We start from the raw sequence: 17,505 nt of genomic DNA, 5'->3' as shown, positions 1-17,505 counted from the left end.
TGCTGTCAGGCTAGAGCAAAAACCATAAAAAGCTTACAGCACCTGGTATTCCCAGGCGGTCTCCCATCCAAGTACTAACCAGGCCCTCCCCTGCTTAGCTTCCGAGATCAGGCGTTTTCAGGGTAGTATGGCCAAAAGCTGCCAAGGCAACTGAAAAGATCCTATTTGAAGGCGACGCAGGACAAACTAGACTCCAGCAAAACATGTCAAACAGCGCCCTCTGCTGTCAGGCTAGAGCAGAAACCATAAAAAGCTTACAGCACCTGGTATTCCCAGGCGGTCTCCCATCCAAGTACTAACCAGGCCCGCCCCTGCTTAGCTTCCGAGATCGGACGAGATCGGGCGTTTTCAGGGTAGTATGGCCGTAAGCTGCCAGGTCAACTGAAAAGATCCTATTTGAAGGTGACGCAGGCCAAACTAGACTACAGCAAAAAGTGTCAAACAGCGCCCTCTGCTGTCAGGCAAGAGCAGAAACCATAAAAAGCTTACAGCACCTGGTATTCACAGGCGGTCTCCCATCCAAGTACTAACCAGGCCCGGCCCTGCTTAGCTTCCGAGATCGTACGAGATCGGGCGTTTTCAGGGTAGTATGGCCTAAGCTGCCAGGTCAACTGAAAAGATCCTATTTGAAAGTGACGCAGGCCAAACTAGACTACAGCAAAAAGTGTCAAACAGCGCCCTCTGCTGTCAGGCAAGAGCAGAAACCATAAAAAGCTTACAGCACCTGGTATTCACAGGCGGTCTCCCATCCAAGTACTAACCAGGCCCGCCCCTGCTTAGCTTCCGAGATCGGGCGTTTTCAGGGTAGTATGGCCGTAAGCTGCCACATCAACTGAAAAGATCCTATTTGAAGAAGACGCAGGCCAAACTAGACTCCAGCAAAAAGTGTCAAACAGCGCCCTCTGCTGTCAGGCAAGAGCAGAAACCATAAAAAGCTTACAGCACCTGGTAATCCCAGGCGGTCTCCCATCCAAGTACTAACCAGGACCGCCCCTGCTTAGCTTCCGAGATCGGACGAGATCGGGCGTTTTCAGGGTAGTATGGCCGTAAGCTGCAAGGGCGACTGAAAAGATCCTATTTGAAGGCGACGCAGGCCAAACTAGACTCCAGCAAAAAGTGTCAAACAGCGCCCTCTGCTGTCAGGCAAGAGCAGAAACCATAAAAAGCTTACAGCACCTGGTATTCCCAGGCGGTCTCCCATCCAAGTACTAACCAGGCCCGCCCCTGCTTAGCTTCCGAGATCGGACGAGATCAGGCGTTTTCAGGGTGGTATGGCCGTAAGCTGCCAGGACAACTGAAAAGATCTTATTTGAAGGCGACGCAGGCCAAACTAGATCCAGCAAAAAGTGTCAAACAGCGCCCTCTGCTGTCAGGCTAGAGCAGAAACCATAAAAAGCTTACAGCACCTGGTATTCCCAGGCGGTCTCCCATCCAAGTACTAACCAGGCCCGCCCCTGCTTAGCTTCCGAGATCGGACGAGATCGGGCCTTTTCAGGGTAATATGGCCGTAAGCTGCCACATCAACTGAAAAGATCCTATTTGAAGGCGACGCAGGCCAAACTAGATCCATCAAAAAGTGTCAAACAGCGCCCTCTGCTGTTAGGCAAGAGCAGAAACCATAAAAAGCTTACAGCACCTGGTATTCCCAGGCGGTCTCCCATTCAAGTACTAACCAGGCCCGCCCCTGCTTAGCTTCCGAGATCGGACGAGATCGGGCGTTTTCAGGGTAGTATGGCCGTAAGCTGCCAGGGCAAATGAAAAGATCCTATTTGAAGGCGACGCAGGCCAAACTAGACTCCAGCAAAAAGTGTCAAACAGCGCCCTCTGCTGTCAGGCAAGAGCAGAAACCATAAAAGGCTTACAGCACCTGGTATTGCCAGGCGGTCTCCCATCCAAGTACTAACCAGGCCCACCCCTGCTTAGCTTCCGAGATCGGACGAGATCGGGCGTTTTCAGGGTAGTATGGCCGTAAGCTGCCAGGACAACTGAAAAGATCTTATTTGAAGGCGACGCAGGCCAAACTAGATCCAGCAAAAAGTGTCAAACAGCGCCCTCTGCTGTCAGGCTAGAGCAGAAACCATAAAGAGCTTACAGCACCTGGTATTCCCAGGCGGTCTCCCATCCAAGTACTAACCAGGCCCGCCCCTGCTTAGCTTCCGAGATCGGGCGTTTTCAGGGTAGTATGGCCGTAAGCGGCCAGGTCAACTGAAAATATCCTATTTGAAGGTGACGCAGGCCAAACTAGACTCCAGCAAAACATGTCAAACAGCGCCCTCTGCTGTCAGGCAAGAGCAGAAACCATGAAAAGCTTACAGCACCTGTTATTCCCAGGCGGTCTCCCATCCAAGTACTAACCAGGCTCGCCCCTGCTTAGCTTCCGAGATCGGACGAGATCGGGCGTTTTCAGGGTAGTATGGCCGTAAGCTGCCACATCAACTGAAAAGATCCTATTTGAAGGCGACGCAGGCCAAACTAGACTCCAGCAAAAGGTGTCAAACAGCGCCCTCTGCTGTCAGGCAAGAGCAGAAACCATAAAAAGCTTACAGCACCTGGTATTCCCTGGCGGTCTCCCATCCAAGTACTAACCAGGCCCGCCCCTGCTTAGCTTCCGAGATCGGACGAGATCAGGCGTTTTCAGGGTGGTATGGCCGTAAGCTGCCAGGTCAACTGAAAAGATCCTATTTGAAGGTGACGCAGGCCAAACTAGACTACAGCAAAAAGTGTCAAACAGCGCCCTCTGCTGTCAGGCAAGAGCAGAAACCATAAAAAGCTTACAGCACCTGGTATTCCCAGGCGGTCTCCCATCCAAGTACTAACTAGGCCCGCCCCTGCTTAGCTTCCGAGATCGGACGAGATCAGGCGTTTTCAGGGTGGTATGGCCGTAAGCTGCCAGGACAACTGAAAAGATCTTATTTGAAGGCGACGCAGGCCAAACTAGATCCAGCAAAAAGTGTCAAACAGCGCCCTCTGCTGTCAGGCTAGAGCAGAAACCATAAAAAGCTTACAGCACCTGGTATTCCCAGGCGGTCTCCCATCCAAGTACTAACCAGGCCCGCCCCTGCTTAGCTTCCGAGATCGGACGAGATCGGGCCTTTTCAGGGTAATATGGCCGTAAGCTGCCACATCAACTGAAAAGATCCTATTTGAAGGCGACGCAGGCCAAACTAGACTCCAGCAAAAAGTGTCAAACAGCGCCCTCTGCTGTCAGGCAAGAGCAGAAACCAAAAAAAGCTTACAGCACCTGGTATTCCCAGGCGGTCTCCCATCCAAGTACTAACCAGGCCCGCCCCTGCTTAGCTTCCGAGATCGGACGAGATCAGGCGTTTTCAGGGTGGTGTGGCCGTAAGCTGCCAGGACAACTGAAAAGATCTTATTTGAAGGCGACGCAGGCCAAACTAGATCCAGCAAAAAGTGTCAAACAGCGCCCTCTGCTGTCAGGCTAGAGCAGAAACCATAAAAAGCTTACAGCACCTGGTATTCCCAGGCGGTCTCCCATCCAAGTACTAACCAGGCCCGCCCCTGCTTAGCTTCCGAGATCGGACGAGATCGGGCGTTTTCAGGGTAGTATGGCCATAAGCTGCCAGGTCAACTGAAAAGATCCTATTTGAAGAAGACGCAGGCCAAACTAGACTCCAGCAAAAAGTGTCGAACAGCGCCTTCTGCTGTCAGGCAAGAGCAGAAACCATAAAAAGCTTACAGCACCTGGTATTCCCAGGCGGTCTCCCATCCAAGTACTAACCAGGCCCGCCCCTGCATAGCTTCCGAGATCGGACGAGATCGGGCTTTTTCAGGGTAGTATGGCCGTAAGCTGCCAGGGCAACTGAAAAGGTCCTATTTGAAGGCGACGCAGGCCAAACTAGACTCCAGAAAAAAGTGGCAAACAGCGCCCTCTGCTGTCAGGCAAGAGCAGAAACCATAAAAAGCTTACAGCACCTGGTATTCCCAGGCGGTCTCCCATCCAAGTACTAACCAGGCCCGCCCCTGCTTAGCTTCCGAGATCGGACGAGACCGGGCGTTTTCAGGGTAGTATGGCCGTAAGCTGCCAGGGCAACTGAAAAGATCCTATTTGAAGGCGACGCAGGCCAAACTAGACTCCAGCAAAAAGTGTCAAACAGCGCCCTCTGCTGTTAGGCAAGAGCAGAAACCATAAAAAGCTTACAGCACCTGGTATTCCCAGGCGGTCTCCCATTCAAGTACTAACCAGGCCCGCCCGTGCTTAGCTTCCGAGATCGGACGAGATCGGGCGTTTTCAAGGTAGTATGGCCGTAAGCTGCCAGGTCAACTGAAAAAATCCTATTTGAAGGTGACGCAGGCCAAACTAGACTCCAGCAAAACATGTCAAACAGCGCCCTCTGCTGTCAGGCAAGAGCAGAAACCATAAAAAGCTTACAGCACCTGGTATTCCCAGGCGGTCTCCCATCCAAGTATAACCAGGCCCGCCCCTGCTTAGCTTCCGAGATCGGGCGTTTTCAGGGTAGTATGGCCAAAAGCTGCCAAGGCAACTGAAAAGATCCTATTTGAAGGCGACGCAGGACAAACTAGACTCCAGCAAAAAGTGTCAAACAGCGCCCTCTGCTGTCAGGCAAGAGCAGAAACCATAAAAAGCGTACAGCACCTGGTATTCCCAGGTGGTCTCCCATCCAAGTACTAACCAGGCCCGCCCCTGCTTAGCTTCCGAGATCGGACGAGATCGGGCGTTTTCAGGGTAGTATGGCCGTAAGCTGCCAGGGCAAATGAAAAGATCCTATTTGAAGGCGACGCAGGCCAAACTAGACTCCAGCAAAAAGTGTCAAACAGCGCCCTCTGCTGTCAGGCAAGAGCAGAAACCATAAAAGGCTTACAGCACCTGGTATTGCCAGGCGGTCTCCCATCCAAGTACTAACCAGGCCCACCCCTGCTTAGCTTCCGAGATCGGACGAGATCGGGCGTTTTCAGGGTAGTATGGCCGTAAGCTGCCAGGACAACTGAAAAGATCTTATTTGAAGGTGACGCAGGCCAAACTAGATCCAGCAAAAAGTGTCAAACAGCGCCCTCTGCTGTCAGGCTAGAGCAGAAACCATAAAGAGCTTACAGCACCTGGTATTCCCAGGCGGTCTCCCATCCAAGTACTAACCAGGCCCGCCCCTGCTTAGCTTCCGAGATCGGGCGTTTTCAGGGTAGTATGGCCGTAAGCGGCCAGGTCAACTGAAAATATCCTATTTGAAGGTGACGCAGGCCAAACTAGACTCCAGCAAAACATGTCAAACAGCGCCCTCTGCTGTCAGGCAAGAGCAGAAACCATGAAAAGCTTACAGCACCTGTTATTCCCAGGCGGTCTCCCATCCAAGTACTAACCAGGCTCGCCCCTGCTTAGCTTCCGAGATCGGACGAGATCGGGCGTTTTCAGGGTAGTATGGCCGTAAGCTGCCACATCAACTGAAAAGATCCTATTTGAAGGCGACGCAGGCCAAACTAGACTCCAGCAAAAGGTGTCAAACAGCGCCCTCTGCTGTCAGGCAAGAGCAGAAACCATAAAAAGCTTACAGCACCTGGTATTCCCAGGCGGTCTCCCATCCAAGTACTAACCAGGCCCGCCCCTGCTTAGCTTCCGAGATCGGACGAGATCAGGCGTTTTCAGGGTGGTATGGCCGTAAGCTGCCAGGACAACTGAAAAGATCTTATTTGAAGGCGACGCAGGCCAAACTAGATCCAGCAAAAAGTGTCAAACAGCGCCCTCTGCTGTCAGGCTAGAGCAAAAACCATAAAAAGCTTACAGCACCTGGTATTCCCAGGCGGTCTCCCATCCAAGTACTAACCAGGCCCTCCCCTGCTTAGCTTCCGAGATCAGGCGTTTTCAGGGTAGTATGGCCAAAAGCTGCCAAGGCAACTGAAAAGATCCTATTTGAAGGCGACGCAGGACAAACTAGACTCCAGCAAAACATGTCAAACAGCGCCCTCTGCTGTCAGGCTAGAGCAGAAACCATAAAAAGCTTACAGCACCTGGTATTCCCAGGCGGTCTCCCATCCAAGTACTAACCAGGCCCGCCCCTGCTTAGCTTCCGAGATCGGACGAGATCGGGCGTTTTCAGGGTAGTATGGCCGTAAGCTGCCAGGTCAACTGAAAAGATCCTATTTGAAGGTGACGCAGGCCAAACTAGACTACAGCAAAAAGTGTCAAACAGCGCCCTCTGCTGTCAGGCAAGAGCAGAAACCATAAAAAGCTTACAGCACCTGGTATTCACAGGCGGTCTCCCATCCAAGTACTAACCAGGCCCGGCCCTGCTTAGCTTCCGAGATCGTACGAGATCGGGCGTTTTCAGGGTAGTATGGCCTAAGCTGCCAGGTCAACTGAAAAGATCCTATTTGAAAGTGACGCAGGCCAAACTAGACTACAGCAAAAAGTGTCAAACAGCGCCCTCTGCTGTCAGGCAAGAGCAGAAACCATAAAAAGCTTACAGCACCTGGTATTCACAGGCGGTCTCCCATCCAAGTACTAACCAGGCCCGCCCCTGCTTAGCTTCCGAGATCGGGCGTTTTCAGGGTAGTATGGCCGTAAGCTGCCACATCAACTGAAAAGATCCTATTTGAAGAAGACGCAGGCCAAACTAGACTCCAGCAAAAAGTGTCAAACAGCGCCCTCTGCTGTCAGGCAAGAGCAGAAACCATAAAAAGCTTACAGCACCTGGTAATCCCAGGCGGTCTCCCATCCAAGTACTAACCAGGACCGCCCCTGCTTAGCTTCCGAGATCGGACGAGATCGGGCGTTTTCAGGGTAGTATGGCCGTAAGCTGCAAGGGCGACTGAAAAGATCCTATTTGAAGGCGACGCAGGCCAAACTAGACTCCAGCAAAAAGTGTCAAACAGCGCCCTCTGCTGTCAGGCAAGAGCAGAAACCATAAAAAGCTTACAGCACCTGGTATTCCCAGGCGGTCTCCCATCCAAGTACTAACCAGGCCCGCCCCTGCTTAGCTTCCGAGATCGGACGAGATCAGGCGTTTTCAGGGTGGTATGGCCGTAAGCTGCCAGGACAACTGAAAAGATCTTATTTGAAGGCGACGCAGGCCAAACTAGATCCAGCAAAAAGTGTCAAACAGCGCCCTCTGCTGTCAGGCTAGAGCAGAAACCATAAAAAGCTTACAGCACCTGGTATTCCCAGGCGGTCTCCCATCCAAGTACTAACCAGGCCCGCCCCTGCTTAGCTTCCGAGATCGGACGAGATCGGGCCTTTTCAGGGTAATATGGCCGTAAGCTGCCACATCAACTGAAAAGATCCTATTTGAAGGCGACGCAGGCCAAACTAGATCCATCAAAAAGTGTCAAACAGCGCCCTCTGCTGTTAGGCAAGAGCAGAAACCATAAAAAGCTTACAGCACCTGGTATTCCCAGGCGGTCTCCCATTCAAGTACTAACCAGGCCCGCCCCTGCTTAGCTTCCGAGATCGGACGAGATCGGGCGTTTTCAGGGTAGTATGGCCGTAAGCTGCCAGGGCAAATGAAAAGATCCTATTTGAAGGCGACGCAGGCCAAACTAGACTCCAGCAAAAAGTGTCAAACAGCGCCCTCTGCTGTCAGGCAAGAGCAGAAACCATAAAAGGCTTACAGCACCTGGTATTGCCAGGCGGTCTCCCATCCAAGTACTAACCAGGCCCACCCCTGCTTAGCTTCCGAGATCGGACGAGATCGGGCGTTTTCAGGGTAGTATGGCCGTAAGCTGCCAGGACAACTGAAAAGATCTTATTTGAAGGCGACGCAGGCCAAACTAGATCCAGCAAAAAGTGTCAAACAGCGCCCTCTGCTGTCAGGCTAGAGCAGAAACCATAAAGAGCTTACAGCACCTGGTATTCCCAGGCGGTCTCCCATCCAAGTACTAACCAGGCCCGCCCCTGCTTAGCTTCCGAGATCGGGCGTTTTCAGGGTAGTATGGCCGTAAGCGGCCAGGTCAACTGAAAATATCCTATTTGAAGGTGACGCAGGCCAAACTAGACTCCAGCAAAACATGTCAAACAGCGCCCTCTGCTGTCAGGCAAGAGCAGAAACCATGAAAAGCTTACAGCACCTGTTATTCCCAGGCGGTCTCCCATCCAAGTACTAACCAGGCTCGCCCCTGCTTAGCTTCCGAGATCGGACGAGATCGGGCGTTTTCAGGGTAGTATGGCCGTAAGCTGCCACATCAACTGAAAAGATCCTATTTGAAGGCGACGCAGGCCAAACTAGACTCCAGCAAAAGGTGTCAAACAGCGCCCTCTGCTGTCAGGCAAGAGCAGAAACCATAAAAAGCTTACAGCACCTGGTATTCCCTGGCGGTCTCCCATCCAAGTACTAACCAGGCCCGCCCCTGCTTAGCTTCCGAGATCGGACGAGATCAGGCGTTTTCAGGGTGGTATGGCCGTAAGCTGCCAGGTCAACTGAAAAGATCCTATTTGAAGGTGACGCAGGCCAAACTAGACTACAGCAAAAAGTGTCAAACAGCGCCCTCTGCTGTCAGGCAAGAGCAGAAACCATAAAAAGCTTACAGCACCTGGTATTCCCAGGCGGTCTCCCATCCAAGTACTAACCAGGCCCGCCCCTGCTTAGCTTCCGAGATCGGACGAGATCAGGCGTTTTCAGGGTGGTATGGCCGTAAGCTGCCAGGACAACTGAAAAGATCTTATTTGAAGGCGACGCAGGCCAAACTAGATCCAGCAAAAAGTGTCAAACAGCGCCCTCTGCTGTCAGGCTAGAGCAGAAACCATAAAAAGCTTACAGCACCTGGTATTCCCAGGCGGTCTCCCATCCAAGTACTAACCAGGCCCGCCCCTGCTTAGCTTCCGAGATCGGACGAGATCGGGCCTTTTCAGGGTAATATGGCCGTAAGCTGCCACATCAACTGAAAAGATCCTATTTGAAGGCGACGCAGGCCAAACTAGACTCCAGCAAAAAGTGTCAAACAGCGCCCTCTGCTGTCAGGCAAGAGCAGAAACCAAAAAAAGCTTACAGCACCTGGTATTCCCAGGCGGTCTCCCATCCAAGTACTAACCAGGCCCGCCCCTGCTTAGCTTCCGAGATCGGACGAGATCAGGCGTTTTCAGGGTGGTGTGGCCGTAAGCTGCCAGGACAACTGAAAAGATCTTATTTGAAGGCGACGCAGGCCAAACTAGATCCAGCAAAAAGTGTCAAACAGCGCCCTCTGCTGTCAGGCTAGAGCAGAAACCATAAAAAGCTTACAGCACCTGGTATTCCCAGGCGGTCTCCCATCCAAGTACTAACCAGGCCCGCCCCTGCTTAGCTTCCGAGATCGGACGAGATCGGGCGTTTTCAGGGTAGTATGGCCATAAGCTGCCAGGTCAACTGAAAAGATCCTATTTGAAGAAGACGCAGGCCAAACTAGACTCCAGCAAAAAGTGTCGAACAGCGCCTTCTGCTGTCAGGCAAGAGCAGAAACCATAAAAAGCTTACAGCACCTGGTATTCCCAGGCGGTCTCCCATCCAAGTACTAACCAGGCCCGCCCCTGCATAGCTTCCGAGATCGGACGAGATCGGGCTTTTTCAGGGTAGTATGGCCGTAAGCTGCCAGGGCAACTGAAAAGGTCCTATTTGAAGGCGACGCAGGCCAAACTAGACTCCAGAAAAAAGTGGCAAACAGCGCCCTCTGCTGTCAGGCAAGAGCAGAAACCATAAAAAGCTTACAGCACCTGGTATTCCCAGGCGGTCTCCCATCCAAGTACTAACCAGGCCCGCCCCTGCTTAGCTTCCGAGATCGGACGAGACCGGGCGTTTTCAGGGTAGTATGGCCGTAAGCTGCCAGGGCAACTGAAAAGATCCTATTTGAAGGCGACGCAGGCCAAACTAGACTCCAGCAAAAAGTGTCAAACAGCGCCCTCTGCTGTTAGGCAAGAGCAGAAACCATAAAAAGCTTACAGCACCTGGTATTCCCAGGCGGTCTCCCATTCAAGTACTAACCAGGCCCGCCCGTGCTTAGCTTCCGAGATCGGACGAGATCGGGCGTTTTCAAGGTAGTATGGCCGTAAGCTGCCAGGTCAACTGAAAAAATCCTATTTGAAGGTGACGCAGGCCAAACTAGACTCCAGCAAAACATGTCAAACAGCGCCCTCTGCTGTCAGGCAAGAGCAGAAACCATAAAAAGCTTACAGCACCTGGTATTCCCAGGCGGTCTCCCATCCAAGTATAACCAGGCCCGCCCCTGCTTAGCTTCCGAGATCGGGCGTTTTCAGGGTAGTATGGCCAAAAGCTGCCAAGGCAACTGAAAAGATCCTATTTGAAGGCGACGCAGGACAAACTAGACTCCAGCAAAAAGTGTCAAACAGCGCCCTCTGCTGTCAGGCAAGAGCAGAAACCATAAAAAGCGTACAGCACCTGGTATTCCCAGGTGGTCTCCCATCCAAGTACTAACCAGGCCCGCCCCTGCTTAGCTTCCGAGATCGGACGAGATCGGGCGTTTTCAGGGTAGTATGGCCGTAAGCTGCCAGGGCAAATGAAAAGATCCTATTTGAAGGCGACGCAGGCCAAACTAGACTCCAGCAAAAAGTGTCAAACAGCGCCCTCTGCTGTCAGGCAAGAGCAGAAACCATAAAAGGCTTACAGCACCTGGTATTGCCAGGCGGTCTCCCATCCAAGTACTAACCAGGCCCACCCCTGCTTAGCTTCCGAGATCGGACGAGATCGGGCGTTTTCAGGGTAGTATGGCCGTAAGCTGCCAGGACAACTGAAAAGATCTTATTTGAAGGCGACGCAGGCCAAACTAGATCCAGCAAAAAGTGTCAAACAGCGCCCTCTGCTGTCAGGCTAGAGCAGAAACCATAAAGAGCTTACAGCACCTGGTATTCCCAGGCGGTCTCCCATCCAAGTACTAACCAGGCCCGCCCCTGCTTAGCTTCCGAGATCGGGCGTTTTCAGGGTAGTATGGCCGTAAGCGGCCAGGTCAACTGAAAATATCCTATTTAAAGGTGACGCAGGCCAAACTAGACTCCAGCAAAACATGTCAAACAGCGCCCTCTGCTGTCAGGCAAGAGCAGAAACCATGAAAAGCTTACAGCACCTGGTATTCCCAGGCGGTCTCCCATCCAAGTACTAACCAGGCTCGCCCCTGCTTAGCTTCCGAGATCGGACGAGATCGGGCGTTTTCAGGGTAGTATGGCCGTAAGCTGGCACATCAACTGAAAAGATCCTATTTGAAGGCGACGCAGGCCAAACTAGACTCCAGCAAAAGGTGTCAAACAGCGCCCTCTGCTGTCAGGCAAGAGCAGAAACCATAAAAAGCTTACAGGACCTGGTATTCCCAGGCGGTCTCCCATCCAAGTACTAACCAGGCCCGCCCCTGCTTAGCTTCCGAGATCGGACGAGATCAGGCGTTTTCAGGGTGGTATGGCCGTAAGCTGCCAGGACAACTGAAAAGATCTTATTTGAAGGCGACGCAGGCCAAACTAGATCCAGCAAAAAGTGTCAAACAGCGCCCTCTGCTGTCAGGCTAGAGCAAAAACCATAAAAAGCTTACAGCACCTGGTATTCCCAGGCGGTCTCCCATCCAAGTACTAACCAGGCCCTCCCCTGCTTAGCTTCCGAGATCAGGCGTTTTCAGGGTAGTATGGCCAAAAGCTGCCAAGGCAACTGAAAAGATCCTATTTGAAGGCGACGCAGGACAAACTAGACTCCAGCAAAACATGTCAAACAGCGCCCTCTGCTGTCAGGCTAGAGCAGAAACCATAAAAAGCTTACAGCACCTGGTATTCCCAGGCGGTCTCCCATCCAAGTACTAACCAGGCCCGCCCCTGCTTAGCTTCCGAGATCGGACGAGATCGGGCGTTTTCAGGGTAGTATGGCCGTAAGCTGCCAGGTCAACTGAAAAGATCCTATTTGAAGGTGACGCAGGCCAAACTAGACTACAGCAAAAAGTGTCAAACAGCGCCCTCTGCTGTCAGGCAAGAGCAGAAACCATAAAAAGCTTACAGCACCTGGTATTCACAGGCGGTCTCCCATCCAAGTACTAACCATGCCCGGCCCTGCTTAGCTTCCGAGATCGTACGAGATCGGGCGTTTTCAGGGTAGTATGGCCTAAGCTGCCAGGTCAACTGAAAAGATCCTATTTGAAAGTGACGCAGGCCAAACTAGACTACAGCAAAAAGTGTCAAACAGCGCCCTCTGCTGTCAGGCAAGAGCAGAAACCATAAAAAGCTTACAGCACCTGGTATTCACAGGCGGTCTCCCATCCAAGTACTAACCAGGCCCGCCCCTGCTTAGCTTCCGAGATCGGGCGTTTTCAGGGTAGTATGGCCGTAAGCTGCCAGGACAACTGAAAAGATCCTATTTGAAGAAGACGCAGGCCAAACTAGACTCCAGCAAAAAGTGTCAAACAGCGCCCTCTGCTGTCAGGCAAGAGCAGAAACCATAAAAAGCTTACAGCACCTGGTAATCCCAGGCGGTCTCCCATCCAAGTACTAACCAGGACCGCCCCTGCTTAGCTTCCGAGATCGGACGAGATCGGGCGTTTTCAGGGTAGTATGGCCGTAAGCTGCAAGGGCGACTGAAAAGATCCTATTTGAAGGCGACGCAGGCCAAACTAGACTCCAGCAAAAAGTGTCAAACAGCGCCCTCTGCTGTCAGGCAAGAGCAGAAACCATAAAAAGCTTACAGCACCTGGTATTCCCAGGCGGTCTCCCATCCAAGTACTAACCAGGCCCGCCCCTGCTTAGCTTCCGAGATCGGACGAGATCAGGCGTTTTCAGGGTGGTATGGCCGTAAGCTGCCAGGACAACTGAAAAGATCTTATTTGAAGGCGACGCAGGCCAAACTAGATCCAGCAAAAAGTGTCAAACAGCGCCCTCTGCTGTCAGGCTAGAGCAGAAACCATAAAAAGCTTACAGCACCTGGTATTCCCAGGCGGTCTCCCATCCAAGTACTAACCAGGCCCGCCCCTGCTTAGCTTCCGAGATCGGACGAGATCAGGCCTTTTCAGGGTAATATGGCCGTAAGCTGCCACATCAACTGAAAAGATCCTATTTGAAGGCGACGCAGGCCAAACTAGACTCCAGCAAAAAGTGTCAAACAGCGCCCTCTGCTGTCAGGCAAGAGCAGAAACCAAAAAAAGCTTACAGCACCTGGTATTCCCAGGCGGTCTCCCATCCAAGTACTAACCAGGCCCGCCCCTGCTTAGCTTCCAAGATCGGACGAGATCAGGCGTTTTCAGGGTGGTGTGGCCGTAAGCTGCCAGGACAACTGAAAAGATCTTATTTGAAGGCGACGCAGGCCAAACTAGATCCAGCAAAAAGTGTCAAACAGCGCCCTCTGCTGTCAGGCTAGAGCAGAAACCATAAAAAGCTTACAGCACCTGGTATTCCCAGGCGGTCTCCCATCCAAGTACTAACCAGGCCCGCCCCTGCTTAGCTTCCGAGATCGGACGAGATCGGGCGTTTTCAGGGTAGTATGGCCATAAGCTGCCAGGTCAACTGAAAAGATCCTATTTGAAGAAGACGCAGGCCAAACTAGACTCCAGCAAAAAGTGTCGAACAGCGCCCTCTGCTGTCAGGCAAGAGCAGAAACCATAAAAAGCTTACAGCACCTGGTATTCCCAGGCGGTCTCCCATCCAAGTACTAACCAGGCCCGCCCCTGCTTAGCTTCCGAGATCGGGCGTTTTCAGGGTAGTATGGCCGTAAGCGGCCAGGTCAACTGAAAATATCCTATTTGAAGGTGACGCAGGCCAAACTAGACTCCAGCAAAACATGTCAAACAGCGCCCTCTGCTGTCAGGCAAGAGCAGAAACCATGAAAAGCTTACAGCACCTGTTATTCCCAGGCGGTCTCCCATCCAAGTACTAACCAGGCTCGCCCCTGCTTAGCTTCCGAGATCGGACGAGATCGGGCGTTTTCAGGGTAGTATGGCCGTAAGCTGCCACATCAACTGAAAAGATCCTATTTGAAGGTGACGCAGGCCAAACTAGACTCCAGCAAAAGGTGTCAAACAGCGCCCTCTGCTGTCAGGCAAGAGCAGAAACCATAAAAAGCTTACAGCACCTGGTATTCCCTGGCGGTCTCCCATCCAAGTACTAACCAGGCCCGCCCCTGCTTAGCTTCCGAGATCGGACGAGATCAGGCGTTTTCAGGGTGGTATGGCCGTAAGCTGCCAGGTCAACTGAAAAGATCTTATTTGAAGGCGACGCAGGCCAAACTAGACTCCAGCAAAAAGTGTCAAACAGCGCCCTCTGCTGTTAGGCAAGAGCAGAAACCATAAAAAGCTTACAGCACCTGGTATTCCCAGGCGGTCTCCCATTCAAGTACTAACCAGGCCCGCCCGTGCTTAGCTTCCGAGATCGGACGAGATCGGGCGTTTTCAAGGTAGTATGGCCGTAAGCTGCCAGGTCAACTGAAAAAATCCTATTTGAAGGTGACGCAGGCCAAACTAGACTCCAGCAAAACATGTCAAACAGCGCCCTCTGCTGTCAGGCAAGAGCAGAAACCATAAAAAGCTTACAGCACCTGGTATTCCCAGGCGGTCTCCCATCCAAGTATAACCAGGCCCGCCCCTGCTTAGCTTCCGAGATCGGGCGTTTTCAGGGTAGTATGGCCAAAAGCTGCCAAGGCAACTGAAAAGATCCTATTTGAAGGCGACGCAGGACAAACTAGACTCCAGCAAAAAGTGTCAAACAGCGCCCTCTGCTGTCAGGCAAGAGCAGAAACCATAAAAAGCGTACAGCACCTGGTATTCCCAGGTGGTCTCCCATCCAAGTACTAACCAGGCCCGCCCCTGCTTAGCTTCCGAGATCGGACGAGATCGGGCGTTTTCAGGGTAGTATGGCCGTAAGCTGCCAGGGCAAATGAAAAGATCCTATTTGAAGGCGACGCAGGCCAAACTAGACTCCAGCAAAAAGTGTCAAACAGCGCCCTCTGCTGTCAGGCAAGAGCAGAAACCATAAAAGGCTTACAGCACCTGGTATTGCCAGGCGGTCTCCCATCCAAGTACTAACCAGGCCCACCCCTGCTTAGCTTCCGAGATCGGACGAGATCGGGCGTTTTCAGGGTAGTATGGCCGTAAGCTGCCAGGGCAAATGAAAAGATCCTATTTGAAGGCGACGCAGGCCAAACTAGACTCCAGCAAAAAGTGTCAAACAGCGCCCTCTGCTGTCAGGCAAGAGCAGAAACCATAAAAGGCTTACAGCACCTGGTATTGCCAGACGGTCTCCCATCCAAGTACTAACCAGGCCCACCCCTGCTTAGCTTCCGAGATCGGACGAGATCGGGCGTTTTCAGGGTAGTATGGCCGTAAGCTGCCAGGACAACTGAAAAGATCTTATTTGAAGGCGACGCAGGCCAAACTAGATCCAGCAAAAAGTGTCAAACAGCGCCCTCTGCTGTCAGGCTAGAGCAGAAACCATAAAGAGCTTACAGCACCTGGTATTCCCAGGCGGTCTCCCATCCAAGTACTAACCAGGCCCGCCCCTGCTTAGCTTCCGAGATCGGGCGTTTTCAGGGTAGTATGGCCGTAAGCGGCCAGGTCAACTGAAAATATCCTATTTGAAGGTGACGCAGGCCAAACTAGACTCCAGCAAAACATGTCAAACAGCGCCCTCTGCTGTCAGGCAAGAGCAGAAACCATGAAAAGCTTACAGCACCTGTTATTCCCAGGCGGTCTCCCATCCAAGTACTAACCAGGCTCGCCCCTGCTTAGCTTCCGAGATCGGACGAGATCGGGCGTTTTCAGGGTAGTATGGCCGTAAGCTGCCACATCAACTGAAAAGATCCTATTTGAAGGCGACGCAGGCCAAACTAGACTCCAGCAAAAGGTGTCAAACAGCGCCCTCTGCTGTCAGGCAAGAGCAGAAACCATAAAAAGCTTACAGCACCTGGTATTCCCTGGCGGTCTCCCATCCAAGTACTAACCAGGCCCGCCCCTGCTTAGCTTCCGAGATCGGACGAGATCAGGCGTTTTCAGGGTGGTATGGCCGTAAGCTGCCAGGTCAACTGAAAAGATCTTATTTGAAGGCGACGCAGGCCAAACTAGACTCCAGCAAAAAGTGTCAAACAGCGCCCTCTGCTGTTAGGCAAGAGCAGAAACCATAAAAAGCTTACAGCACCTGGTATTCCCAGGCGGTCTCCCATTCAAGTACTAACCAGGCCCGCCCGTGCTTAGCTTCCGAGATCGGACGAGATCGGGCGTTTTCAAGGTAGTATGGCCGTAAGCTGCCAGGTCAACTGAAAAAATCCTATTTGAAGGTGACGCAGGCCAAACTAGACTCCAGCAAAACATGTCAAACAGCGCCCTCTGCTGTCAGGCAAGAGCAGAAACCATAAAAAGCTTACAGCACCTGGTATTCCCAGGCGGTCTCCCATCCAAGTATAACCAGGCCCGCCCCTGCTTAGCTTCCGAGATCGGGCGTTTTCAGGGTAGTATGGCCAAAAGCTGCCAAGGCAACTGAAAAGATCCTATTTGAAGGCGACGCAGGACAAACTAGACTCCAGCAAAAAGTGTCAAACAGCGCCCTCTGCTGTCAGGCAAGAGCAGAAACCATAAAAAGCGTACAGCACCTGGTATTCCCAGGTGGTCTCCCATCCAAGTACTAACCAGGCCCGCCCCTGCTTAGCTTCCGAGATCGGACGAGATCGGGCGTTTTCAGGGTAGTATGGCCGTAAGCTGCCAGGGCAAATGAAAAGATCCTATTTGAAGGCGACGCAGGCCAAACTAGACTCCAGCAAAAAGTGTCAAACAGCGCCCTCTGCTGTCAGGCAAGAGCAGAAACCATAAAAGGCTTACAGCACCTGGTATTGCCAGGCGGTCTCCCATCCAAGTACTAACCAGGCCCACCCCTGCTTAGCTTCCGAGATCGGACGAGATCGGGCGTTTTCAGGGTAGTATGGCCGTAAGCTGCCAGGGCAAATGAAAAGATCCTATTTGAAGGCGACGCAGGCCAAACTAGACTCCAGCAAAAAGTGTCAAACAGCGCCCTCTGCTGTCAGGCAAGAGCAGAAACCATAAAAGGCTTACAGCACCTGGTATTGCCAGACGGTCTCCCATCCAAGTACTAACCAGGCCCACCCCTGCTTAGCTTCCGAGATCGGACGAGATCGGGCGTTTTCAGGGTAGTATGGCCGTAAGCTGCCAGGACAACTGAAAAGATCTTATTTGAAGGCGACGCAGGCCAAACTAGATCCAGCAAAAAGTGTCAAACAGCGCCCTCTGCTGTCAGGCTAGAGCAGAAACCATAAAGAGCTTACAGCACCTGGTATTCCCAGGCGGTCTCCCATCCAAGTACTAACCAGGCCCGCCCCTGCTTAGCTTCCGAGATCGGGCGTTTTCAGGGTAGTATGGCCGTAAGCGGCCAGGTCAACTGAAAATATCCTATTTGAAGGTGACGCAGGCCAAACTAGACTCCAGCAAAACATGTCAAACAGCGCCCTCTGCTGTCAGGCAAGAGCAGAAACCATGAAAAGCTTACAGCACCTGGTATTCCCAGGCGGTCTCTCATCCAAGTACTAACCAGGCTCGCCCCTGCTTAGCTTCCGAGATCGGACGAGATCGGGCGTTTCCAGGGTAGTATGGCCG

The 17,505-nt window shown here is 52.4% G+C and overlaps 59 non-coding genes and 18 pseudogenes across 59 annotated transcripts in view; all 77 read right to left on the bottom strand.

The window, feature by feature from the left end:
* Positions 1 to 30: 30 nt before the first annotated feature.
* LOC131113623 (5S ribosomal RNA) lies at positions 31 to 139 on the bottom strand (annotated as a pseudogene).
* Positions 140 to 251: 112 nt separating this feature from the next.
* LOC131114779 (5S ribosomal RNA) lies at positions 252 to 370 on the bottom strand. Its single transcript, XR_009122081.1, has one exon. It is a non-coding gene; the product is annotated as a 5S ribosomal RNA (ribosomal RNA).
* A 112-nt stretch (positions 371 to 482) lies between these two features.
* LOC131119100 (5S ribosomal RNA) lies at positions 483 to 600 on the bottom strand. The gene has a single exon (XR_009126228.1). It is a non-coding gene; the product is annotated as a 5S ribosomal RNA (ribosomal RNA).
* Positions 601 to 712: 112 nt separating this feature from the next.
* LOC131112281 (5S ribosomal RNA) lies at positions 713 to 821 on the bottom strand (annotated as a pseudogene).
* Positions 822 to 933: 112 nt separating this feature from the next.
* Positions 934 to 1,052, bottom strand: LOC131118255 (5S ribosomal RNA). Its single transcript, XR_009125421.1, has one exon. It is a non-coding gene; the product is annotated as a 5S ribosomal RNA (ribosomal RNA).
* Positions 1,053 to 1,164: 112 nt separating this feature from the next.
* LOC131113103 (5S ribosomal RNA) lies at positions 1,165 to 1,283 on the bottom strand. Its single transcript, XR_009121459.1, has one exon. It is a non-coding gene; the product is annotated as a 5S ribosomal RNA (ribosomal RNA).
* Positions 1,284 to 1,394: 111 nt separating this feature from the next.
* Positions 1,395 to 1,513, bottom strand: LOC131117823 (5S ribosomal RNA). The gene has a single exon (XR_009125029.1). It is a non-coding gene; the product is annotated as a 5S ribosomal RNA (ribosomal RNA).
* Positions 1,514 to 1,624: 111 nt separating this feature from the next.
* On the bottom strand, positions 1,625 to 1,743 carry LOC131115514 (5S ribosomal RNA). The gene has a single exon (XR_009122792.1). It is a non-coding gene; the product is annotated as a 5S ribosomal RNA (ribosomal RNA).
* A 112-nt stretch (positions 1,744 to 1,855) lies between these two features.
* Positions 1,856 to 1,974, bottom strand: LOC131116586 (5S ribosomal RNA). The gene has a single exon (XR_009123829.1). It is a non-coding gene; the product is annotated as a 5S ribosomal RNA (ribosomal RNA).
* Positions 1,975 to 2,085: 111 nt separating this feature from the next.
* Positions 2,086 to 2,194, bottom strand: LOC131111882 (5S ribosomal RNA; annotated as a pseudogene).
* A 112-nt stretch (positions 2,195 to 2,306) lies between these two features.
* On the bottom strand, positions 2,307 to 2,425 carry LOC131117675 (5S ribosomal RNA). Its single transcript, XR_009124886.1, has one exon. It is a non-coding gene; the product is annotated as a 5S ribosomal RNA (ribosomal RNA).
* Positions 2,426 to 2,537: 112 nt separating this feature from the next.
* On the bottom strand, positions 2,538 to 2,656 carry LOC131115642 (5S ribosomal RNA). The gene has a single exon (XR_009122917.1). It is a non-coding gene; the product is annotated as a 5S ribosomal RNA (ribosomal RNA).
* Positions 2,657 to 2,768: 112 nt separating this feature from the next.
* LOC131116250 (5S ribosomal RNA) lies at positions 2,769 to 2,887 on the bottom strand. The gene has a single exon (XR_009123505.1). It is a non-coding gene; the product is annotated as a 5S ribosomal RNA (ribosomal RNA).
* Positions 2,888 to 2,998: 111 nt separating this feature from the next.
* LOC131117822 (5S ribosomal RNA) lies at positions 2,999 to 3,117 on the bottom strand. Its single transcript, XR_009125028.1, has one exon. It is a non-coding gene; the product is annotated as a 5S ribosomal RNA (ribosomal RNA).
* A 112-nt stretch (positions 3,118 to 3,229) lies between these two features.
* LOC131115842 (5S ribosomal RNA) lies at positions 3,230 to 3,348 on the bottom strand. The gene has a single exon (XR_009123111.1). It is a non-coding gene; the product is annotated as a 5S ribosomal RNA (ribosomal RNA).
* Positions 3,349 to 3,459: 111 nt separating this feature from the next.
* Positions 3,460 to 3,578, bottom strand: LOC131115421 (5S ribosomal RNA). Its single transcript, XR_009122699.1, has one exon. It is a non-coding gene; the product is annotated as a 5S ribosomal RNA (ribosomal RNA).
* Positions 3,579 to 3,690: 112 nt separating this feature from the next.
* LOC131118178 (5S ribosomal RNA) lies at positions 3,691 to 3,809 on the bottom strand. The gene has a single exon (XR_009125344.1). It is a non-coding gene; the product is annotated as a 5S ribosomal RNA (ribosomal RNA).
* A 112-nt stretch (positions 3,810 to 3,921) lies between these two features.
* On the bottom strand, positions 3,922 to 4,040 carry LOC131115919 (5S ribosomal RNA). Its single transcript, XR_009123185.1, has one exon. It is a non-coding gene; the product is annotated as a 5S ribosomal RNA (ribosomal RNA).
* Positions 4,041 to 4,152: 112 nt separating this feature from the next.
* Positions 4,153 to 4,271, bottom strand: LOC131116998 (5S ribosomal RNA). Its single transcript, XR_009124228.1, has one exon. It is a non-coding gene; the product is annotated as a 5S ribosomal RNA (ribosomal RNA).
* A 112-nt stretch (positions 4,272 to 4,383) lies between these two features.
* Positions 4,384 to 4,491, bottom strand: LOC131114066 (5S ribosomal RNA; annotated as a pseudogene).
* A 112-nt stretch (positions 4,492 to 4,603) lies between these two features.
* Positions 4,604 to 4,722, bottom strand: LOC131116077 (5S ribosomal RNA). The gene has a single exon (XR_009123338.1). It is a non-coding gene; the product is annotated as a 5S ribosomal RNA (ribosomal RNA).
* Positions 4,723 to 4,834: 112 nt separating this feature from the next.
* On the bottom strand, positions 4,835 to 4,953 carry LOC131116585 (5S ribosomal RNA). Its single transcript, XR_009123828.1, has one exon. It is a non-coding gene; the product is annotated as a 5S ribosomal RNA (ribosomal RNA).
* A 111-nt stretch (positions 4,954 to 5,064) lies between these two features.
* On the bottom strand, positions 5,065 to 5,173 carry LOC131111881 (5S ribosomal RNA; annotated as a pseudogene).
* Positions 5,174 to 5,285: 112 nt separating this feature from the next.
* LOC131117674 (5S ribosomal RNA) lies at positions 5,286 to 5,404 on the bottom strand. The gene has a single exon (XR_009124885.1). It is a non-coding gene; the product is annotated as a 5S ribosomal RNA (ribosomal RNA).
* Positions 5,405 to 5,516: 112 nt separating this feature from the next.
* On the bottom strand, positions 5,517 to 5,635 carry LOC131113091 (5S ribosomal RNA). Its single transcript, XR_009121458.1, has one exon. It is a non-coding gene; the product is annotated as a 5S ribosomal RNA (ribosomal RNA).
* Positions 5,636 to 5,746: 111 nt separating this feature from the next.
* Positions 5,747 to 5,855, bottom strand: LOC131113622 (5S ribosomal RNA; annotated as a pseudogene).
* Positions 5,856 to 5,967: 112 nt separating this feature from the next.
* LOC131114778 (5S ribosomal RNA) lies at positions 5,968 to 6,086 on the bottom strand. The gene has a single exon (XR_009122080.1). It is a non-coding gene; the product is annotated as a 5S ribosomal RNA (ribosomal RNA).
* Positions 6,087 to 6,198: 112 nt separating this feature from the next.
* LOC131119099 (5S ribosomal RNA) lies at positions 6,199 to 6,316 on the bottom strand. The gene has a single exon (XR_009126227.1). It is a non-coding gene; the product is annotated as a 5S ribosomal RNA (ribosomal RNA).
* Positions 6,317 to 6,428: 112 nt separating this feature from the next.
* Positions 6,429 to 6,537, bottom strand: LOC131112280 (5S ribosomal RNA; annotated as a pseudogene).
* Positions 6,538 to 6,649: 112 nt separating this feature from the next.
* On the bottom strand, positions 6,650 to 6,768 carry LOC131118254 (5S ribosomal RNA). Its single transcript, XR_009125420.1, has one exon. It is a non-coding gene; the product is annotated as a 5S ribosomal RNA (ribosomal RNA).
* Positions 6,769 to 6,880: 112 nt separating this feature from the next.
* Positions 6,881 to 6,999, bottom strand: LOC131113080 (5S ribosomal RNA). The gene has a single exon (XR_009121457.1). It is a non-coding gene; the product is annotated as a 5S ribosomal RNA (ribosomal RNA).
* Positions 7,000 to 7,110: 111 nt separating this feature from the next.
* Positions 7,111 to 7,229, bottom strand: LOC131117821 (5S ribosomal RNA). Its single transcript, XR_009125027.1, has one exon. It is a non-coding gene; the product is annotated as a 5S ribosomal RNA (ribosomal RNA).
* Positions 7,230 to 7,340: 111 nt separating this feature from the next.
* Positions 7,341 to 7,459, bottom strand: LOC131115513 (5S ribosomal RNA). The gene has a single exon (XR_009122790.1). It is a non-coding gene; the product is annotated as a 5S ribosomal RNA (ribosomal RNA).
* A 112-nt stretch (positions 7,460 to 7,571) lies between these two features.
* LOC131116584 (5S ribosomal RNA) lies at positions 7,572 to 7,690 on the bottom strand. The gene has a single exon (XR_009123827.1). It is a non-coding gene; the product is annotated as a 5S ribosomal RNA (ribosomal RNA).
* Positions 7,691 to 7,801: 111 nt separating this feature from the next.
* LOC131111880 (5S ribosomal RNA) lies at positions 7,802 to 7,910 on the bottom strand (annotated as a pseudogene).
* Positions 7,911 to 8,022: 112 nt separating this feature from the next.
* LOC131117673 (5S ribosomal RNA) lies at positions 8,023 to 8,141 on the bottom strand. The gene has a single exon (XR_009124884.1). It is a non-coding gene; the product is annotated as a 5S ribosomal RNA (ribosomal RNA).
* Positions 8,142 to 8,253: 112 nt separating this feature from the next.
* LOC131115641 (5S ribosomal RNA) lies at positions 8,254 to 8,372 on the bottom strand. Its single transcript, XR_009122916.1, has one exon. It is a non-coding gene; the product is annotated as a 5S ribosomal RNA (ribosomal RNA).
* Positions 8,373 to 8,484: 112 nt separating this feature from the next.
* Positions 8,485 to 8,603, bottom strand: LOC131113069 (5S ribosomal RNA). The gene has a single exon (XR_009121456.1). It is a non-coding gene; the product is annotated as a 5S ribosomal RNA (ribosomal RNA).
* A 111-nt stretch (positions 8,604 to 8,714) lies between these two features.
* Positions 8,715 to 8,833, bottom strand: LOC131117820 (5S ribosomal RNA). The gene has a single exon (XR_009125026.1). It is a non-coding gene; the product is annotated as a 5S ribosomal RNA (ribosomal RNA).
* A 112-nt stretch (positions 8,834 to 8,945) lies between these two features.
* On the bottom strand, positions 8,946 to 9,064 carry LOC131115841 (5S ribosomal RNA). Its single transcript, XR_009123110.1, has one exon. It is a non-coding gene; the product is annotated as a 5S ribosomal RNA (ribosomal RNA).
* A 111-nt stretch (positions 9,065 to 9,175) lies between these two features.
* LOC131115420 (5S ribosomal RNA) lies at positions 9,176 to 9,294 on the bottom strand. The gene has a single exon (XR_009122698.1). It is a non-coding gene; the product is annotated as a 5S ribosomal RNA (ribosomal RNA).
* A 112-nt stretch (positions 9,295 to 9,406) lies between these two features.
* Positions 9,407 to 9,525, bottom strand: LOC131118177 (5S ribosomal RNA). Its single transcript, XR_009125343.1, has one exon. It is a non-coding gene; the product is annotated as a 5S ribosomal RNA (ribosomal RNA).
* A 112-nt stretch (positions 9,526 to 9,637) lies between these two features.
* Positions 9,638 to 9,756, bottom strand: LOC131115918 (5S ribosomal RNA). Its single transcript, XR_009123184.1, has one exon. It is a non-coding gene; the product is annotated as a 5S ribosomal RNA (ribosomal RNA).
* A 112-nt stretch (positions 9,757 to 9,868) lies between these two features.
* On the bottom strand, positions 9,869 to 9,987 carry LOC131116997 (5S ribosomal RNA). Its single transcript, XR_009124227.1, has one exon. It is a non-coding gene; the product is annotated as a 5S ribosomal RNA (ribosomal RNA).
* A 112-nt stretch (positions 9,988 to 10,099) lies between these two features.
* On the bottom strand, positions 10,100 to 10,207 carry LOC131114065 (5S ribosomal RNA; annotated as a pseudogene).
* A 112-nt stretch (positions 10,208 to 10,319) lies between these two features.
* On the bottom strand, positions 10,320 to 10,438 carry LOC131116076 (5S ribosomal RNA). The gene has a single exon (XR_009123337.1). It is a non-coding gene; the product is annotated as a 5S ribosomal RNA (ribosomal RNA).
* A 112-nt stretch (positions 10,439 to 10,550) lies between these two features.
* Positions 10,551 to 10,669, bottom strand: LOC131116582 (5S ribosomal RNA). Its single transcript, XR_009123825.1, has one exon. It is a non-coding gene; the product is annotated as a 5S ribosomal RNA (ribosomal RNA).
* Positions 10,670 to 10,780: 111 nt separating this feature from the next.
* LOC131111879 (5S ribosomal RNA) lies at positions 10,781 to 10,889 on the bottom strand (annotated as a pseudogene).
* Positions 10,890 to 11,001: 112 nt separating this feature from the next.
* Positions 11,002 to 11,120, bottom strand: LOC131116714 (5S ribosomal RNA). The gene has a single exon (XR_009123953.1). It is a non-coding gene; the product is annotated as a 5S ribosomal RNA (ribosomal RNA).
* Positions 11,121 to 11,232: 112 nt separating this feature from the next.
* Positions 11,233 to 11,351, bottom strand: LOC131116835 (5S ribosomal RNA). Its single transcript, XR_009124071.1, has one exon. It is a non-coding gene; the product is annotated as a 5S ribosomal RNA (ribosomal RNA).
* A 111-nt stretch (positions 11,352 to 11,462) lies between these two features.
* Positions 11,463 to 11,571, bottom strand: LOC131113621 (5S ribosomal RNA; annotated as a pseudogene).
* A 112-nt stretch (positions 11,572 to 11,683) lies between these two features.
* Positions 11,684 to 11,802, bottom strand: LOC131114777 (5S ribosomal RNA). The gene has a single exon (XR_009122079.1). It is a non-coding gene; the product is annotated as a 5S ribosomal RNA (ribosomal RNA).
* Positions 11,803 to 11,914: 112 nt separating this feature from the next.
* On the bottom strand, positions 11,915 to 12,032 carry LOC131112142 (5S ribosomal RNA; annotated as a pseudogene).
* Positions 12,033 to 12,144: 112 nt separating this feature from the next.
* Positions 12,145 to 12,253, bottom strand: LOC131112279 (5S ribosomal RNA; annotated as a pseudogene).
* Positions 12,254 to 12,365: 112 nt separating this feature from the next.
* LOC131118253 (5S ribosomal RNA) lies at positions 12,366 to 12,484 on the bottom strand. Its single transcript, XR_009125419.1, has one exon. It is a non-coding gene; the product is annotated as a 5S ribosomal RNA (ribosomal RNA).
* A 112-nt stretch (positions 12,485 to 12,596) lies between these two features.
* LOC131113058 (5S ribosomal RNA) lies at positions 12,597 to 12,715 on the bottom strand. The gene has a single exon (XR_009121455.1). It is a non-coding gene; the product is annotated as a 5S ribosomal RNA (ribosomal RNA).
* Positions 12,716 to 12,826: 111 nt separating this feature from the next.
* On the bottom strand, positions 12,827 to 12,945 carry LOC131118493 (5S ribosomal RNA). The gene has a single exon (XR_009125675.1). It is a non-coding gene; the product is annotated as a 5S ribosomal RNA (ribosomal RNA).
* Positions 12,946 to 13,057: 112 nt separating this feature from the next.
* On the bottom strand, positions 13,058 to 13,176 carry LOC131117135 (5S ribosomal RNA). Its single transcript, XR_009124361.1, has one exon. It is a non-coding gene; the product is annotated as a 5S ribosomal RNA (ribosomal RNA).
* Positions 13,177 to 13,287: 111 nt separating this feature from the next.
* On the bottom strand, positions 13,288 to 13,406 carry LOC131115419 (5S ribosomal RNA). The gene has a single exon (XR_009122697.1). It is a non-coding gene; the product is annotated as a 5S ribosomal RNA (ribosomal RNA).
* A 112-nt stretch (positions 13,407 to 13,518) lies between these two features.
* LOC131111878 (5S ribosomal RNA) lies at positions 13,519 to 13,627 on the bottom strand (annotated as a pseudogene).
* A 112-nt stretch (positions 13,628 to 13,739) lies between these two features.
* Positions 13,740 to 13,858, bottom strand: LOC131117672 (5S ribosomal RNA). The gene has a single exon (XR_009124883.1). It is a non-coding gene; the product is annotated as a 5S ribosomal RNA (ribosomal RNA).
* A 112-nt stretch (positions 13,859 to 13,970) lies between these two features.
* LOC131115640 (5S ribosomal RNA) lies at positions 13,971 to 14,089 on the bottom strand. Its single transcript, XR_009122915.1, has one exon. It is a non-coding gene; the product is annotated as a 5S ribosomal RNA (ribosomal RNA).
* Positions 14,090 to 14,201: 112 nt separating this feature from the next.
* On the bottom strand, positions 14,202 to 14,320 carry LOC131116996 (5S ribosomal RNA). The gene has a single exon (XR_009124226.1). It is a non-coding gene; the product is annotated as a 5S ribosomal RNA (ribosomal RNA).
* Positions 14,321 to 14,432: 112 nt separating this feature from the next.
* On the bottom strand, positions 14,433 to 14,540 carry LOC131114064 (5S ribosomal RNA; annotated as a pseudogene).
* A 112-nt stretch (positions 14,541 to 14,652) lies between these two features.
* LOC131116075 (5S ribosomal RNA) lies at positions 14,653 to 14,771 on the bottom strand. The gene has a single exon (XR_009123336.1). It is a non-coding gene; the product is annotated as a 5S ribosomal RNA (ribosomal RNA).
* A 112-nt stretch (positions 14,772 to 14,883) lies between these two features.
* LOC131116581 (5S ribosomal RNA) lies at positions 14,884 to 15,002 on the bottom strand. The gene has a single exon (XR_009123824.1). It is a non-coding gene; the product is annotated as a 5S ribosomal RNA (ribosomal RNA).
* Positions 15,003 to 15,114: 112 nt separating this feature from the next.
* On the bottom strand, positions 15,115 to 15,233 carry LOC131117128 (5S ribosomal RNA). The gene has a single exon (XR_009124354.1). It is a non-coding gene; the product is annotated as a 5S ribosomal RNA (ribosomal RNA).
* Positions 15,234 to 15,344: 111 nt separating this feature from the next.
* Positions 15,345 to 15,453, bottom strand: LOC131111876 (5S ribosomal RNA; annotated as a pseudogene).
* Positions 15,454 to 15,565: 112 nt separating this feature from the next.
* Positions 15,566 to 15,684, bottom strand: LOC131117671 (5S ribosomal RNA). The gene has a single exon (XR_009124882.1). It is a non-coding gene; the product is annotated as a 5S ribosomal RNA (ribosomal RNA).
* Positions 15,685 to 15,796: 112 nt separating this feature from the next.
* On the bottom strand, positions 15,797 to 15,915 carry LOC131115639 (5S ribosomal RNA). The gene has a single exon (XR_009122914.1). It is a non-coding gene; the product is annotated as a 5S ribosomal RNA (ribosomal RNA).
* Positions 15,916 to 16,027: 112 nt separating this feature from the next.
* On the bottom strand, positions 16,028 to 16,146 carry LOC131116995 (5S ribosomal RNA). Its single transcript, XR_009124225.1, has one exon. It is a non-coding gene; the product is annotated as a 5S ribosomal RNA (ribosomal RNA).
* A 112-nt stretch (positions 16,147 to 16,258) lies between these two features.
* Positions 16,259 to 16,366, bottom strand: LOC131114063 (5S ribosomal RNA; annotated as a pseudogene).
* Positions 16,367 to 16,478: 112 nt separating this feature from the next.
* On the bottom strand, positions 16,479 to 16,597 carry LOC131116074 (5S ribosomal RNA). The gene has a single exon (XR_009123335.1). It is a non-coding gene; the product is annotated as a 5S ribosomal RNA (ribosomal RNA).
* A 112-nt stretch (positions 16,598 to 16,709) lies between these two features.
* Positions 16,710 to 16,828, bottom strand: LOC131116580 (5S ribosomal RNA). Its single transcript, XR_009123823.1, has one exon. It is a non-coding gene; the product is annotated as a 5S ribosomal RNA (ribosomal RNA).
* Positions 16,829 to 16,940: 112 nt separating this feature from the next.
* Positions 16,941 to 17,059, bottom strand: LOC131117127 (5S ribosomal RNA). The gene has a single exon (XR_009124353.1). It is a non-coding gene; the product is annotated as a 5S ribosomal RNA (ribosomal RNA).
* A 111-nt stretch (positions 17,060 to 17,170) lies between these two features.
* On the bottom strand, positions 17,171 to 17,279 carry LOC131111875 (5S ribosomal RNA; annotated as a pseudogene).
* A 112-nt stretch (positions 17,280 to 17,391) lies between these two features.
* LOC131118397 (5S ribosomal RNA) overlaps positions 17,392 to 17,505 on the bottom strand; it is a 119-nt gene continuing 5 nt past the window's right edge. The window contains exon 1 of the ribosomal RNA XR_009125562.1: positions 17,392 to 17,505. This exon is cut by the window's right edge and continues 5 nt beyond it. This is a non-coding gene — a ribosomal RNA (5S ribosomal RNA).

This window comes from Doryrhamphus excisus, unplaced genomic scaffold (genome assembly GCF_030265055.1).
Source record: "Doryrhamphus excisus isolate RoL2022-K1 unplaced genomic scaffold, RoL_Dexc_1.0 HiC_scaffold_25, whole genome shotgun sequence".
In the NCBI taxonomy this organism is placed as follows: domain Eukaryota; kingdom Metazoa; phylum Chordata; class Actinopteri; order Syngnathiformes; family Syngnathidae; genus Doryrhamphus; species Doryrhamphus excisus.
The sequence above is the reverse complement of the archived record's forward strand: the minus strand, read 5'-3'. Positions and strand labels throughout refer to the sequence as shown.